We start from the raw sequence: 16,292 nt of genomic DNA on the forward strand, positions 1-16,292 counted from the left end.
CCACTCTCTTGAAGTTATCCTGCAGTGTTCCTTCTGAAGCAAGAGCTCAGTTTAGGCTTCCCTTGAGGAAAGGTACAGGAGGAAACGGTTGTGCTTGTATATTGACAAAACCTCCCTGTGCTCTTGGATCTTTAAACACCTTCCTGAGAGGGGAGCACTTTGGGGGCCTTTGAGTCTGCCTGCATGGTTTGCAAGTGGTCTCTTTGTGCAGAGAAGTTCATTTTTTTCCCTAGGAGCTATTTGAAGAAACATTGGTGTTTGAAGGAGCAGAAAGGCAGATCCCTGCTCAGGAGGACAGAGAGACCTCAGGGGGACTCAAAGGTGCTAATTAAGGACCAATACCCACAGCCATTTGAGAAAGTTAAGAACTGGGGAAGACTCTCGAGCTTTTATGTTTAATTAGGAAGTAGGGAATGCCAGGGCCTAGAGGGACTTTTTAGAAAGACAGATTTCAGCATGGTATTTAACGTTCAAACAGCGTATTGAACAGTTATCATGAGCCAGGTACAGAACTGCAACTGTGAACCAGTAGATAAAGGGGTCTGATCAGGGGAGCAGGGTGGAAGTGGAGGGAGAACATTAACATTATAAGGTAAGCATAGGACACCATAGGAAAAGAGGTTTAGACGGGGCACCTCAAAGACAGCTCTGGCAAGGTTCATGGAAGCCTCCTCAGGAAGGAGGCAATATAAAAAAGCCTGACTGAGACTAGGGAACCAGAGGGGGTGATCAGGAAAGAGAACAAGAGCATAGGCTGTGCAGCACAGCACTCAGACCTCAAAGCACACTGGAGTCACTCGGCAGGCTCTAAGAAAAAGAATGCTCACCCCAGAGAATCTTCTGAGGCAGGGTCTGTGCACAGGTGCATTTTTACAGCTGCCCATCCTAATGTTGGGGGCAGGGAGAGGGGAGAAGGGAACCATGGGACTAGGCTGAGGTAATGGCCCTGGTAAAGTGTTTGCCACACAAGTATAAAGACCTGAGTTCAGATTTCCAGCATCCATGGAAAAGGCTGTGTTCCAAGGCGAGTACACAGGATCCTCTCACTGAGAGGGAGACAGGATCCGTAGGAGTTGCTGGTCAGCGAGTCTAGCCAATTGTGGAGCTCTGGGTTCAGTGAGAGAATCTATCTCAAAAGTTAAAGTGGAGACAACGTTGACTTCTGACCTACCCATGCATCATACACACATGAACACAACACACACACACACACACACACACACACACACACACACACACAATCAAAAGACAAGCACCAATCATAAAGTTTATGTTGTAAGGTAGGAGGTGTGGTTCAGACAGACAGCAGTCAGTAGTGTATCCTTTGCTTTAAGGAGCATGAAGCTCAGAGGAGGCACACAGGAAACCATGACAGCAGGACAGACAGGTTCTAAAGCCTTAGGCAGAAGTGCATATGCTGTAGACCATTGCTTTGTGAAATAATGCCGGTAGAAATTTTTAGTTTGTATTTATTTCCCTGTCCTCCTTCCCCTCAGTGCTGTTGTAGGAGCCTTTAAAATGTCCCCTCAGGACCATCAGGGCGAATGAGTCTCTTCTTGCCTAGCTTCTGCCAAATGAGGCCTAGTGGTGGTGGATAGGGTGAGGCCACACGCCTGTGTCTTTGGAAGCTCAGGTCCTCTGCACTGGCCTTAGGGGGGATCAGTATCTGAAGTACCTGCTCCTTTTCCCCTGTTGGCCCCACTCCCCAGTGCCCATTCAAGCACTAGGGGTTGGCACGGTCCCCGTTTTTACACAGCTGCTGACACCATCGTCTTGTTAGAATACAATAATGTCTGCTGTGCTGGGAAACAAGAGGACTTTACAAAGAGAGGCTACTGAGGAAATACTGTAGATGCTGAACTGTCAAGAACGTGACTGACGTGGGCAAGGCAGGTGGAAAGAGTAGGCAGGACAGGAAGAGGGCCAGGCGCACTGACGCAGGAGCATGAATGAAATACTGTTCCAGAAGTGTTCTAATCTCCCCAGGCCCCAACTGCGGTCCCCACGCTGTCCTCAGTCCTTTGTGTCATGTCACAGCACCCGTGGGGAAGCAGCCACATACAAGGCTCTTTGCCCCAGACTGTGAACAGCCTCTGGTTCCTGGGCATCTCCATTTGAGCATCCTTCTGGTACCTCAAACCGAGCATGTGCAAATTACACCATCTCTGCCATCCCCCCACCCCACATTCTCTTCTCCGGGATTCTGTGTCATGGTGAAGGATGACTCTGACACAGTGCTCCAGAGAGATGGCTGTGGAGCCCCTCGTCCCTCCTATTAGTTCTCAAGCACGAGAGAGTTTAGCTCCATGACACCCTTTTCTCCCTTGCTGGCATCTGCTGGCATCCGGTTTACCTGTGTCTTGCCACATACCTACTCTCTCAGAGGTCGCTTAGTCCTTCTCTCCTGCACGGTGGATTGTGATTTTGTTTTAACCGGTCCTAAGTGCTTAGCTGTTGTCAAGTTAGCTCTTGTGACTACGTTAGTCACTTCTTGATGCTGTGATAAAATACCATGATCAAGGCAACTTCCAGAAGAAAGACTTTATCTGGCCTTATGGTTCCAGAGGGATAAGGACCTTTATGGTGGGCAGGAAGACAAGGAACAGAAAACCCAGAACTCACTCAACCCTTAGCACGAAGTGCTCTCTCTCTCTCTCTCTCTCTCTCTCTCTCTCACACACACACACACACACACACACACACAGAGAGAGAGAGAGAGAGAGAGAGAGAGAGAGAGAGAGAGAGAAGAAAGAACTGGCAGTAGGTAGAACTTTTTCTGTGAGTCTACTCCCATGGCATACTCCCTCCAGAAAGGCCATACTTCCTAAACTATCTCCCAAGTAGAAAAACTGCAGACCAAGTGTTCAAATGACTAAGACTATGGTGGGTACTTTTTTTTTTAAAGATTTATTCATTTTATATATATATATATATATATATATATATATATATATATATATACTGTAGCTGTCTTCAGATACACCAGAAGAGGGCATTGGATCTCTTTATAGATGGTTGTGAGCCACCATGTGGTTGCTGGGAATTGAACTCAGGAAGAGCAGTCAGTGCTCTTAACCACTGAGCCATCTCTCCAGCCCCGGTGGGTACTTCTTATTCAAGCTACCTCAGTGATCAAGTGAATTGTCCCTACAAGTCACCTATCTGTTCCTTCTTGAGATCATGGTGATATGGGCCCAGACAGGAGTGATGATTGTAGGAGGTGGTTCTGATGCTCAGATTGGGAATCTGCATGTGAACTCTGAAGCTCCTGATCTCCAATTGGTTCTTGATCAGTCAATGAAGATGCTAGCAGCCAACGGTTGGGCAAAGAGGCAGGACTTCTGGGTTCCCACAGGCAGGCTAGTAGATGCAGCAGGAGGAAAGGACTCACCATACTTTGGAGGGAGAGCCACCAGCCATGTGAGATTTCTTGTGGAGGAGCCATTGGCTGCCTCCCTCACTGGGCCTGGGGTACCAGGTGGGAGATTAGAAACACAACTAAGATGAGGGCAGATTTAGAGGGTTGAGCTGGAGTGAAAAGAGGGGCATGATAGCTGAGGTAGGCTTAGAAGAGCCCAGCCATTGAGCTGAAGCATATTAAAAATAAGATAGTGTGTGTGAGTCTTTCGTTTGGTCTGCCCAGAGCTTAAAACAGGGCAATAGAAACTACATGCTATAGCTGACTTAGCCAGGAGTGGTGACTTAGGCCTGTAATCCCAGTATTTGAGAGGCTGAGGCAACAGGATTGCCTTGAGTCTGAGACCAGCCAGGACTGGATAGTGAATACTAGGTCAGCTATGGCTACATAGCAAGATCCTATTTCAACATTTGGGAACCACACACTTCTTGAAAACAATGTGGGCTCTGCCGTCAAGTTAAGTGGGCTTAAATGCCTTTACTCATTACTGATGCAACCTTCAATAAGTCATGCTATCTCCTTAAGCCTCAGTTTCCTGTCCTGGAAAATGGAGCTAATAATAGTACTATGGACCGTTAGCTCCAAGTTCCATGGCTACTGTTTCCCTTTGTTCACAGCAGTTGCTCTTCTTCCTCTCAGCTGTCCTTCATCAACTACTTGATCCCCAAACATAGGCAGCACAGGCCCAACCAAAGTTAGCCCATTCGGAGCCATTTGCGTCCTAGCCTTACCCTACTGCACAACTGTAAGACAGAAGGAGTGAGGGACACAGGGGAAGCACCAATGAGATGCCCCCTAGCCCGAACTGAAGTTTTAACTAGGCATTGCCCACCTTCTCCAAACACAAGAGGACCTGGTTTGAAATGGAGATAGCAAAAGAAGACAACAGTGTCTTTTGAGTTCCCTGTATAGTCTATTCTGGGTTGGAACCCCCACAATTAGAAGATAGATCCACCTGTTTATGTAAAAAATAGGTTTACCAAGCAACTAGAACATGAAGGGAAATATCTAAAATATTAAAGTGTTGTCACAGTCCCTGAGTGATTATGCTGACATAGAACATACATATATGTGCATATGGATACATACACTGTTCATGTGTGTGCTCCCACCCCTTCTCTTTGCAAGAGCCTTAAAAGCAAACCATACAATTCTCTGAGACAACATCAGGAGAGGTTAGATCAGTAAAGGTTCAAAGGATTTTTTTTTTTGGAGCTGATGACCCACAGAAGAGTCTGGAAACTTCAGTAGCAAGAGAAATTCTCAATGGACCTGTTCTTCAAAGTAAGAGCCTAGGTTTCCGAGGCTGCCTAGCCGGGACTCTTTTGTGGATTTATTTCTAAGGACAAGCCTTTGTTCCATGAACACACAACATTGGAAGGGAACCGTGGAATGCTGACACACGGAACAGACTCCCACACTTCTCTCATTGTGTCATGTCATTCCTCTGGAAGTTTTGATGCTGGAAGGCCATCCTGACCTTCCTCTTCAGGTTGGTCAAAAGGCCGGATTGTTTCTGAGGATTCCAAATTGTCTTGAACTGAATGGATGGGGCATGCACAGGGTAGAGGTGGGTGTGTAGAGAGAAATGTGTCAGAGGAAGTACAGCCATCTACCCACTGTTGGCTGGAGCCCACTTCCCATGAAGGCTGCTTTAGTTATTCAGGTGTCACAAGAGCGTGACCATTCCTTGTAGAGTACCTCCAGGAACTGTTCTCAGGACAGAGTTGGCAAGGAGCTCTGTTTGGAGGCCTAGGATGCATTTTGCTTTGAGGAGACACAGAGTAGGGCAGAATGCTGGGTGGAGGGGAAGTGACTGGAAGGAAAGCCTGGCTGGAGTGATGGAGACTGGCATAGCCAGCAGTGGGTGCCATAGGCTGTAGTGAGCTCCTCCTCTTGTGCTTTGAGTCCATGGGCTCCAGGCAACCATCAAATTGATACGAACCCCAGCAAACCATCGCTGGATGGAAAATTGAGCTGAACTGCCCCCTTCTAGCGGACAACTTATATAAATTATCTTTCAAGCCTGAACACTTAAAGAGTTGAAGGAGGTGCTAGTAGTAATTATACCGGACCAACCGGCTTAAATCGCAACCACTGGAGACAAACCCTGTCCAGACTCCTTACTCATCACCAGTCAGACAAAGATTCAAGACAAAGGGATGATTCCTTGAAGCAGGTTGTTGGTTGAGCTGGCCAATGAGTCTTTCCAAACATCCCCTCCCCCCTTCTTGTCCCCTACGTCATGTTTTACATAGGATGTGGTACACCATTAACAGCAGCACAGTTTGCCTTAGTAACCTCCGTCTGGACCTGGATGAACCTGGGATTACCCAGAACCCAGCCCACGTGTGCTTCTCTGTGCCACTGTTCTCCAGGGCTTTTTGTTTGCTTGTTTGTTTTTTGTTTGTTTGCTTTTGTTTGTTTTTGGTTTTTGTTTTGCTTTAACCACAAAGAGCTATTAAGCGGTGTAAAGGATAAGGCTTGTCTACACGATTTGTCAATATTGAGAGAGTATGGAGCAGCAGAAACTGGCATGCTGCTGGCATGGGAGTAAATTGCAGACCCAGAGAGAACTCCTGGATATGTACCCTTGTGAAACTCGTGCAGGGTCCAGGGTACCTGCCTATGTAGCAGCAGCATAGGCAAATGAGGTCCTGTTAGCTGATCGAAGGTATAAACAGCTACAGCTTCAGAAAACCATCAACAAGCTGGAGGTTTAGCTCAGAAGTTGAGCAGGTGCCCAGAGCAGCAACGAAACAAAGATAACAGCAAATACTGACAACAGGTGGGTCAACTTATGTTGCTAACACTTTAGAGAAAAGAGCATGTTGCAGGAGGATCTTCCTTGGGCAACAGTATCTGTGGAAAGTCGGGAAGCATGGTAGGCTACAGCAGTAACAGTAAACAAACAGGAAGAACACAGTGACTTGTCTGGAATACATTGTTTTAGCTGGTGGTGGATATACAAGGTGGGTTTTCTAGGAGAGGGTTCTGCTTTCTAACCCCAGCCCTGTACTTGACTTCTGGGGGGCTTTAGGCATGCTCAGTTGACAGTTCCTTCTCTGTAATGGGGTTTCTCATAGTACCCACCTCAACGGTGACCATGACACTTGAGTCGCATATCAGGGACTTACTCTGTTCCCTAGAGAAAGTGTGATCTTGCCTCCCTCTGTAATATACCCTGACAGCAGCAGCAAGCACCAGACATAAAAGCAGGATTTGGGAGGTTGGTTCCAGGTCTGCATGGGCATGTCTGGGGTGCACATTTTCAAATTCATAAGACAGATTTTCTTGGTGTTTCTGGTAGGAGAAGAGCTGAGGATGCCCTCCTCCTCTTCCTCCCCTTCACCTCTTGTATCTGCTGCCTCTACCCATTCTCAGGACCAACAGATAGATGTCACTCACAGTCACTCAGCTGTTGAGGGACAGAATCGGGATTCTGACCCAGGGATCTCAGAAATAATACACCTCCAAACTAAGCCAGGCATCTGTAACCTTAGTCATACTCCATTTAGGAATCTCATACAAATCACCAAAGACTGTCTTCACTCACAGGAGCTCTGGCCTCTGGCCACATGGGCAAGGCAACTTTCCTGGGTGTGGGGTGCTAGGCTTCACACTCCTGTCCCTGCTGAGGTTTTCTGGGAGGTATATGCATATCAGTGCAGGGGCCTATAGAGTCCTAAAGAGCTGGGCTTGTAGGCAGGCTGCCTGACAAGAGTGGTCAAAGCCGCACCTTGGTCTTCTGCAAGAGCAGTATGAGCTTCTCACTGCTGAGCCATCCCCAGCTCCCACCCTTTTGTTTTATATTTTACTGCTTTTTTCCCCCCAACAAACCACTTCTAAAAATATCTGACCAAGTAAATTATTTATTTCTTCCTACTCTTTCTACATAGACATTTTTTCTGCCAAGAGAATGACAAGAAAAAGTCTGCTTCCCCACATCAGCCCTCCACATAGCTTCCTGCAGACTCAGGTCTGTTGAGTCCTACCAGTTGCCTGGCAGAGGAATGACTGACAGCAGGTGGGTAGAACTGTTTGGATCCAGAGCCCCTAGAAGACTTGAGAAATTCAGAGAAAATTCACTAGAGGGCACTAGAACACTGCCATGAGGAAACTGGTCCTGCTGCTCTTGGCTGCTTTCTTTTTCTTTTTTCTCCCAGCCCCTGCCCAGCCCACCTTCAGTGAGCAGAAGTACTCATTTAGTACAAAGCTGTAGGGTTTGTGTACAAAGGTCAGGGCATGAGTACTGCCCACTGGTAAGTTAAAGGGGGTGGGAGGGATTCAGAGTCCAAAGAGACAGCCTGAGAGGCTGGCTTTTTTCCTGTTTCCACACATATGTGCATACATGCACGTACAGCATATAAACAATATGTATTTATTGAGTGAATACACTGGTTTTTTGTTATTTTTTTTCTTAGTTGTGACCCAGTGAGAATCATTTTAAGCGAGGAAAGGCTTATTTTGGCTCTGTCCGAGTAGTGCAGTCTGTGATGGCAGGGAAGGGATGGGAGGGTGAGGGACCTGTTCACATCACATCTGCATTCAGGAAGCACAGAAGCATGTTCAGCTAGCTTTCCCCACCTCCTTTTAAAAAAACAATTATTTATTTTATGTATACGAGTACAGTGTAGCTGTCTTCAAACACACACCAGAAGAGGACATCAGATCTCATTACAGATGGTTGTGAGCCACCATGCGGTTGCTGGGAACTGAACTCAGGACCTTTAGAAGAGCAGTCAGTGACCCATCTCTGTAGTCCCCCTCCCATTCCCCCACCCTCGCTTTCCCACTTTTTATTTGGTCTGGGACCTCCGTCCATTTGATGGTGCGACCCACATTTAGGGTAAACGCTTCCTCCTCAGTTGAACCTCTCTCGAAACACCCTTGCAAACTTCGAAACGTATCTCCTAGGTGATTCCAAACCCAATCAAGCTTTCCCAATTAACCAGTACGTGCACGCCCCGCGCATGAGCCACATCCCCGACGACTTGTAGAACAGACTTAGAAGAAGGTGGAACCAGTAGCGGCGAGTTTACAACCTGAGAGAACAACCCTCATGGCCCCAGACAATCCACAGAGCATTAGAACCGCTGTAAAAGAGCCCTATTAAAATGCACACGTGTTAACCACATGTTCCCCCGAGGACTCCATGCACTCGTCTATACCCACTGGCACATTAGCAGATTTACTAGGCACTGAGACCGGAGTCCGGGAGCTTTTGTTAGAGGGTCAGAGGCGAGAGGAATGAGCGTGGTTCTGAGGGAGTGCTGAGATATCCCTGTGTCTGCTCACCACTGCACTGTGGGCTGATTACTGTCCCACTTTCTTAGGGGAGGACAAGAAGCCTCAAGGTGGAAAGGGAATTGGCTGGGCTCAAATGGCAGTAGGCTGAGGAGCTGGAATTCCGAGCCTGCCCTGAGGAAACTTGCTGTTAGGCAGGTATGGAAACAAAGGGCCCTGTAGTCTCAACCCTTGAGAGACAGAGGCAGGAGGGTCACGACAAGTCTAAGGCCAGCCTGCTGAGTTCCAGGCCATCCAGCCCATCCTGACTCGAAACAAAACAACCCTTAAGATAACAACGATAAAAAGTAAAATAAGAAGATGAAAAGGCCTGAGGATCCAGCAGAGAGCAGCTCCATTTTCTCTTTCACTCGTGCTCCATCTGCATTCACAAGAGCTTCGATGCCAGGGCTGCCCTCTCTTAATGTCTCCCAGCAACCCTGTTAGCTGAGTCTAGACCCAGCAGACGCTAGAGCATGGAGGTGTTCAATGGTGAGCAAAGATGTCTGCAGAGGATAAGCTCAGGGGAGTCCCACTGAGACCCACTCCTACCCAGCATGCGAGCCATCTATGGCGGAGACCTGTGCGTCAAAAGTAAAACAGGCTGCTAACAAGATGGCTTAGCAGCTGCTGATGTTGACAGATGGCTCAAGCTCAGTCCCCAGGAGCCACACGATAGGAGAAGAAAACTGCCCCAGCAGTTTGCCCTCTGACCTCCACACATACGTCACGGAACATGTATGCCCCCCACCCTTACTAAATAATATAGGAATCCAATCATTAAAACAAAATGAAAGTTTCGAAGAGGCACCAAATGGCCATATAGCCAAAATTATCCCTTGGGAGATGTGATGAGATCTACCAAGCTGTAAGCTCATCATGTCCATCAGTGGTCCGAGGTAAGCTTAGAATGACAGTTTACCAAACCTAGGCACATCCAAAGTCAGACAAGCTGTGTGAATGTCTCTCCCATCCTTCCAGTATCCTACCCTCAGTTTGTGCTGCTGGCTGGGTGAGCCCCTGTCCAGCCAGCTGGAAGAAGAGAAGGACCTGAGCTTTGCAGCCCTGTGTGTGCTTGCCAAGTGAAAACAGTGTCAGCCTTGCTCAGGGGCAGCCTGGAGAGACCAAGGCAAACTCCCCACTATACACAAAGTGTCAGAGAAGATGGTTAGTCACCTGTGTCTATCAGAAATGCTGGCCTGGAGACTCCTAACTTTGTACCTAGAATGGTTGAGTAAGGAAGACTTTGTACAAGTCAGCAGAGTCTTGTAATATTTTCCTTTTCCTTAAAAAGGCATTATGTTACACCCTTCCCTTCTGAGGTCACCAAGTGTCCCTCACAACTCTGTCACCCCAAACCAGCTCCTTCCCTGTAAAGCCCTCTATGAGTTTAGCCTACAAGGTTTCAAGATGACAAGTCAGCTTTCAGATGGACAGACAGCAGGGCCATGTGATTAAGAGTCTCTTTCTTTTCCTTTAAGAAAAAAAAAATATGTTAGGGAAGGACCTGAAGATCTTCACAGCACACCCGGGGAGATTGTTTCACAAACTTTCGTGCTGTCTTGAGAAGCAGGTGTTATCATCCTCATCTCACTGGGGGGTGGCCTCAGAGAATGTAGAGTTAAATTTTGACTCTGGTCACACAGAGTCAAAATGAGTGGCTTAATTGGACACAGTCTTGGCTCCAGTGGGTCTGTGGGAAAGAGCTTTGGTCTTTCTGGAGTTGCTTCCTTCTCAGTGAGAGGAAGTGAGGGAAGAGGAGTTGAGACAGAGTGAAGATCTGTATGCGACTGCCCAGAGGGAGGTCTCCTGGGTGTATAAGTGCATTGTGCCATCAAAGGGATAATTACTCCTCCCTTCTCCCTAGCATGTGTGTGGTAAATCAGCTTTTCTGAGGGGTGGTCTCTCGATCAGGTCCAGTTGGATTGTGGATTAATTGTCAAGGAAGGAGATGGTAGGGTGTATTGTTTTTGTAAGTTTAGGAAGTCATGTTTCCACCTAGAGTCAAAGCTAGAACTCTTGACCAAGAGGAAGGAGTTTTCCTTAAACATTTTTTAGCTAAATGTGCTGTGTGCGTGGCACAGAATGAGTGGAGAAGTCAGGAACATTCTCACCTCCCACCCGGTTGAGGCAGGGTCTCTTTTGTTCCTGCCGCTGAGGAGTTGACTCCAGGTTATCTGGTTCTTGGCTTCGGGATGATTCTTCTGTCTCCACCTCCCCTCTCAGGGAAGGATTGCTGGGGTTACCGATGTCGGCCACACACTGAACTCTGTAGGTTCTCTGGATGGTTTCTGGTGGACACAGTTTCCCAACAACCCACTACCCCAGTCTGAAGTAGCTCTTCTTCAGCAACTCAACAAAGGTCCTCCTATCGCCATATTGTATCTTAAATCCTTTTTAGGAGATTTATTTATTTATGTATTTTATGTCTGAGTACTTTATTTGTACATACACCTGCAGGCCATAAGGGGGCATCAGATCCCATTACAGATGGTTGTGAGCCACCATGTGATTTCTGGGAGCTGATCTCAGAACCTCTGGAGAAGCAGCCAGTGCTTTTAACCTCTGAGCCATCCCTCGACTCCCTGTATCTTAAATCTTAAGGGGGAGCAATGGTGAAGCTTCCCTTTCTAAGGGTACCAGGTAAATGAGAGGTGGGGTCTAACACTGATGATGGAGTTGTTCTCAGTGACCTCCAGAGCTCCTAATATCTGCCTTACAACCCGACTTTCACACTGGTTCATTTTCTCTCCTATTCCTTTAATTAGGAATTTCTGGATCTTTGAATCACTGCAGAAGTGGAATCCATCACTCTACTCCTAACCAAACAAAGTATCTAAGCTGTAAGTGAGGTTAGTCACATCACATGAGAAATTTTGTTGTGTGTGATTTGTGGTTTATAATGCTGTCCTCGATGCTGGGTGTAGTGGCACATCTCTTCAATCCCCAATTCCACTGGGGAGGTAGAAGTGGGTATGTCAGGACTTTAAGGCCAGGCTGGACTGTATGGGACCCTATTTCAAAAGCAAACAAACAACAGACACACAGACACACAGACACACACACAAACAGACAGAAAAACAGGCAAACAGACAGACAGCTAACGATAAATGCATTGTTCATTAATCTCCCGAAAACTCATAGCCTCATTTTATAACCAGGACACTCGCAGTAGCTTGCCTTTAGGTCTATGGCAAGGATTAAACAAGAGGAGTACGGTGTCTGAGCTGAGCACAAGGACTGATGTAAGTAATCGTCCAGTCAAGCTGTGATTTCCTAACAGGTCAGTCAAAAGCTGAGTGGTTTTGTCAGCGAGCAGATTAGTCCTTCCGGTGGGTATGGCTTTCACGGCTGCTGATTGTTCCCCTTCCAGAAGCTTTTACACAGACTCTGAGAGCAAGCTTGCCCGCTAAGAAAAAAAAAAAAAGTGATTCCATTTATAATATTTCTATTTTTGTCCAGTTGTTTTTAGAACCCTCTTTTTCTATCAGTTGAGGAATTGGACCAGATAAGCTGTGATATGCTTTGCCAATTAAAAAAAAAAAAGCATTTTCACGGTTATATAAGACGAGGAAACTGTGTCTGTCTACTCAAGTATCTTTGGGGCTCAAAAATAAACAAAAGCAGATTAACATTTTATAGAGCATAGTTTTTAGACGGAGGGAGCTGAGCCAAACACTTAACCTTCAGCAATGACAGCCTTGTCAATGACGAGGTCGTTTGTATGCGGCGTGCGATTCAGAGGGAAAACATGCCTTCTATCTCATTCAGCTAACCTGGGAAAATGTAGAAAAGAGAAGAAGAGAAAAGAAAAATTAATCCTAAAGAGCCAATACATACTGTGCAGGGGATTTAAGATCTTCGAAGTGCTTATTTATTGTCTGGGGGTGTGTGCTTAAATATTTCAAATGGGGCACAAACCACAGAGCAAAGAAATACACGCATCCAATCTAGATGGGGACCACAGCGCTGAGGTTACTTGGAGGAGTGTGGACAGCACACAGGCAGCCTGGATGATGGCACAGAGCATCCTAGCTACCTCAGCCACCACCATCAGAGAGGCTCTTCTCCCAGCATCTGATTACCTTCCTAGCCTTGTGATCTTGTAACTTCTGAGCTTCCTGAGACCTGAAAAATCTGGTTAGCTTTGAGCCCCTCCTCCTAGCAGGGAGCACTTCCGTTAGAAGGAAACAGCTACATGGCAACAATTTGCAGAGCCCGTGTCATACAGTCCCAATCTCTGACCGTATAAAAATGGCTAAATATGACCTGGCTGACCCAAACACTTAGACGTTATGCACTCTTTGAATGGTGCAGCACTGACTAGTTCTCCAGCTCTGGAACTCAAACCCAGGCTCAGGCATTGTATCAGAAGCAATTCAACTTCTCTCTGCCCTAGTTTCCTCACTGGGAAACTGGATAAATTATATATCTTAAGGAAGGACTGAGTGTAGGGGCCGGAGATATGGTTCGGCAGATAAGAGCACTTGACTGCTTTTCCACAGGACCCAGGTTCAATCCCCAGCAACCACATGGTGGCTCACCATCTGTGATGAGTTTTGATGCCCTCTTCTGGCATGCAGATGTAGATAAAACACTAATAGATAAAATGAATAAATACATCTTAAAAAAAAAAAAGAACCAAGTGTAATGATAGATATTTGAAAGAGCCATAGAGAAACTATTCTGTCTCTAACTTTTGTTGTAGTTATCATTTGAGGCAAGGTTTTGGTGGCTGTGTGTGTGTGTGTGTGTGTGTGTGTGTGTGTGTGCCTGGCTGTCCTAGAACTTGCTATGTAGATCAGGCTGGCTGAGACCTGGCTGCCTCTGTGTGGTGGTTTTGGCAGAGGCATTACGTGCAGGAAAGGCAAATTCATAACCAGAATAAGAATCTATTCCAGTAAGAACAAAGCAAAGTGGTCCAATGTGGTCACCTAGGGTGCTGGCTGGCCTCCTCGAAGAATGGAGCCATATCTGGGGCTCAGCGTTGGTCTCTGCTGTTGGCAGATCTGGCATCCAGCAGCAGCAAACTTTGTTCTCTTGGGCTGGTTCCAATCCTTCTTAGCTCTCCTCTACAGATATCCCAGGGTTCTAGTACCTCAAATATCTTGGGGCCTCCAAGGCAACTTTAACTTTATAGCCTGTTGTTACAATGTCTGGGATCCATAGACGATCTTCCAGGGTCCTCCAAAGGACCTGGGTCAGTTTTTAAGCTCTTCCCCATGTTGAACTCTAGGCTCTGGTTGATTCCACTCCCTGGTGCTGCCGTTCTTGGTGTCTCTACAGAGGGAAGAGCTTGTATCTCCAACATTCTGGAGTCTTCTGCTACAACCAGTCTTCACCAAAAAACTCTCACAGGCTCTCGTCATGAGACAAATCTCGACTTCATTGCATGACCCCTTCAGTCCTGGGCATCAACTGCAATTGAGGATGCACCTTCACCAATGGTCTTCCTCGACCTCTCACAGTGCCAAGCCTCAGCTGCTCTCTATGACCCCTTCATGCCTTCAAAACCAGTACCACCTGGGTGACTCTTACACATTCCCAAGTCCAGCTGCAGCAAAAGGTACAACCTTGGCTATCTCTGGGACACAGCTTCTTTGTGCTCCCAATAAGCACTTCCCAGAAGATTTCACCTCAGCAATGCTGGGCTCCTCTTAATCACTGCTAATTTCTTAGCTCTAGCTAACCAGCATCAATTGTCCCAGAAGTTCCTTCTATTCTTGACTCTAAGGTCAGAGCTAATGGCCAAAGCTGAAGAGTTCTGCTACTTGTTAGAGCTGGAACATGTTCCCCTTGTTCTACTACATTATCACCAGCTTTCTGTTTTCTACTTCCTTCACTTCCTGGAACTTGATTTCTAGAGTGACCTTGAACCCAGAGACTTGCATGGCTCTGCCTCCTGAATGGGGGGGGGGCAAAGAGGTGGGGTAGGGGGTTTGGGGGGTGGTAAAGGCCTTACTCTAGTGGGTTGGCATAATGCTGCTTGTATTCTAAAGCTAAATTGGGGCCCCCAGGGCTGGTTACCCCAGAGACAGAGAGTCCCTTCACTGTAAGACACTGAGTAACTCTGCTCCAAGTTATTTATAGTAGGTAAATGATGCCTGGGCAGCAGAGACATAGGTGGAGTTTGGGTTTCATGAGCTTGGGGTACAGGAGGACCAAAAGGTAGAAGGACATGCAGGAGAGGAGGAAGGAGAAGCTGCCATGGGTTAAGGGTCAAGAAAATGTGGCCCTGAGGGCTGCCCAACTAGAGTTAAGAGCAGCCCAGATGGGGGTTGGGGATTTAGCTCAGTGGTAGAGCGCTTGCCTAGCAAGTGCAAGGCCCTGGGTTCAGTCCCCAGCTCGGAATTAAAAAAAAAAAAAAAAAAGAGCAGCCCAGATGGAGCATAGAAGGAGTAAGTAATAGCTCAGGGTTATCGATAGGAAAGCAGACTCTACAGCATGGAGGGGAGGCAGCTGCCCAGCTATTGTGCTGTTTAGGGCTCATTGTAAATGTAAAGGCTGTGAGTGTGTCTTTCATCCAGGAACTCAGTAACCAAAGGCAGGGTATTAGCCCTGACTGGTATTGTAAATATTGTCCATATCACAGCAGTGCACCACCATGCTTGGATTTAAGCCTTTCTTTACCTGGGACTTGCTCTGTACCGGGACTAGCTTTGAACTCAAGAGATCTCCTTGCCTCTGTCTCCTGGGATGAAAGGCATGGGGTCTCCTGGGACGCCTGGGCCTAAGCTTTTCATGGCCACTATGCCTCAACATCCTATGTCTTCCAGCCCCAAGATCTGGATCAAGGTGTGTCCTCCATTTTCTGGATTGTAGTTAATTTCGTATTAAAAGTCCAAATAAAAGCAATAACCAGATGGTAACAGCGCCCAGATATAACTATTCCTCGATCAACAGCAAACTCAAACAATAAGCTTAGCTGGGTGGGATCTTGCCAGTGACCCAAGATCACCGCTCCCTCAATCTGTTCATCTGCTTGAATATAGGGTTCAGCTCCATTCTGACTCCTGGTCCCCTTTAATATTTGAACTATGGATTTTGTATTTTTTCCTTTCAGAACTTGTGAACCTTTATCAAAGCGCTCTTCATGAGACTAAGCCACAGAGCAAAGTCTGTGCTGGGCTTTTTTGAGATTTCTTTTTCAATGCAATTAATATAAATCTCTTTACCTTAGCCTCAGGTGGACTCTTCCGACAAGGGCAGAAAGCAGCCACGTTCTTCACCAAAGATTACCACGACAGTCTCTAGGCCACATACTAAAGTTCTTCTCCACTGAAACCCCTTGGGCCAGGTCTGCACAGTTCAAATCACCCTCAGCCACAAAGTCTTCCATACCCCTGCTAGGACAGCCCATTAAGCCCCACTTCAAACATTCCACTGCTTTCCAAAGTCCCAAAGTCCACATTCCTCCAAACAAAAGCAAGGTCAGGCCTATCACAGCAATACTCTACTCCTGGTTCCAACTTCTGTCTCGGTTAGGGTCTCTGTTGCTATGAAGATACATCATGACCAAAGAAACTCTTATACAGGACAACATTAATTGGGGATAACTTACGGGGTCAGAGGTTCAGTCCATCATCAT

At 46.9% G+C, this 16,292-nt stretch overlaps 1 long non-coding RNA gene across 1 annotated transcript; it reads right to left on the reverse strand.

The window, feature by feature from the left end:
- Positions 1-11,085: 11,085 nt before the first annotated feature.
- On the reverse strand, positions 11,086-16,057 carry LOC134481030 (uncharacterized). Its single transcript, XR_015633199.1, has 3 exons — positions 15,880-16,057; positions 12,389-12,480; positions 11,086-12,113 (listed from the first exon to the last, which is right to left on the reverse strand). It is a non-coding gene; the product is annotated as an uncharacterized LOC134481030 (long non-coding RNA).
- Between the last annotated feature and the right edge of the window lie 235 nt (positions 16,058-16,292).

This window comes from Rattus norvegicus, chromosome 11, assembly GCF_021556685.1.
Source record: "Rattus norvegicus strain SHRSP/BbbUtx chromosome 11, alternate assembly SHRSP_T2T, whole genome shotgun sequence".
NCBI classification, from domain to species: Eukaryota; Metazoa; Chordata; class Mammalia; order Rodentia; family Muridae; genus Rattus; species Rattus norvegicus.